This window comes from Chiloscyllium punctatum, chromosome 18, assembly GCF_047496795.1.
Source record: "Chiloscyllium punctatum isolate Juve2018m chromosome 18, sChiPun1.3, whole genome shotgun sequence".
NCBI classification, from domain to species: domain Eukaryota; kingdom Metazoa; phylum Chordata; class Chondrichthyes; order Orectolobiformes; family Hemiscylliidae; genus Chiloscyllium; species Chiloscyllium punctatum.
In genome coordinates, this window is record NC_092756.1 from 77074037 (window position 1) to 77075419 (window position 1383).

Consider the following 1383-nt stretch of genomic DNA (forward strand, 5'->3'; position numbering starts at 1 on the left):
CAGTCACATTCGAAGATTCATTGATCTGAAATTAAACAGTCAAATGTCTGTTTCCCCACAGTCGCCTCATCTGTTGTTCGTTTCCTCACTGATGCAGGAATTAACATTGACCCATTTGTTCTTGTCTTTCTGGGACCATTCCTTCAATGTTGGCTGTACAAACATTGAGCTTGATTGACCCCTATACTGTCCTGTTGGTATTTAACAGGAAAACATGCAGGTGAAATAAAGTTATTCCACACTCAATAATTTATATTTACATTCAATGAGTTGGACCAAGATAACAGTGACCCGAAAGATGGAAGATTCATTGAAAATATTTGGTTTGCAAGTAATGATAGACACAGTGAAAAGTTTTGTCTTGTGAGCAATACAGGCAGCTCACAGAGTTCAGTAACATAGATAAGTAAATAATAGGGAAACAGCAGCAGGAACAAAAACACAGGTACAGGCGAATATTGAGAGCCTGTGAGACCGTTCAGTATTCTAACAACAGTAGGGTAGAAACTGTTTCAAAACCGTTGGTGCATGTGTTCAGGCTTCTGTACCTTCTCCCCGATGGTAGAGGTTGTAGAAAAACATTGCCAGGGTGAGATGGATCTTTGAGAATGCTGGAGACCTTTCCTTGACAGTGGGCCTGGGAGATGGATTCTATAGATGGGAGGTTGGCCTTTGTGATTGTCTGGGCCAAGTTCACCACTCTCTGGAACTGTCTCCGATCTTGAATGGTACAGTTGCCATACCAGGTACTGAGACATCCAGACAGAATGCTGTCGATGGTGCACCTATAAACGTTGGCAAGGGTATTCTCTGTCAGTAATATCCGATGTTCTGGCGGGATCAGTGTTGAAGGGTTGGTTTGTTGATGAGAGTGTGATGAGAGCTAGCTTCCAAAAGCAAACTCTCCAATCGCACTCTTAGGAATCTCGTCCCCATCCAGAAACAGCAGCCACTTGATCACCACCTTCAACATTCAATCCTGCAGATCCTCGAAAATCTTGTGCAAGATCATGTTGGATACCACTGACCATCAACTGAATGCAGAGATGGGGATTTTTCCAAAATAGATTAGAAATAAAGGATAAGCCGCAGAGACACCCCAGATGGGGCTTGAACCCACAATCGCTGGCTTAGGAGGCCAGTGCCTTATCCATTAGGCCACTGGGGCCCCACGTGCTGTCTGCCAATGGCAGCCTTTAAATACTACACCCTGACCTCTCATCGTGTGTGTTTCTGTGTGTTGTCCTCTCACTAATTGGTTCTTACCCCTTCCATCTCATGCCACATTGTTGGCTGCTTGATAAATTGATCCCGCCTCCCATTTCTTCCCAAACGGACAGATGAGAAATCAACCAAACTCCAACTTTGCACAACTCAAGTCTG

General features: G+C 44.3%; 1 non-coding gene across 1 annotated transcript; it reads right to left on the bottom strand.

Moving 5' to 3' along the window:
• Positions 1-1095: 1095 nt before the first annotated feature.
• On the bottom strand, positions 1096-1168 carry trnar-ccu (transfer RNA arginine (anticodon CCU)). Its single transcript has one exon. It is a non-coding gene; the product is annotated as a tRNA-Arg (tRNA).
• Positions 1169-1383: the final 215 nt, after the last annotated feature.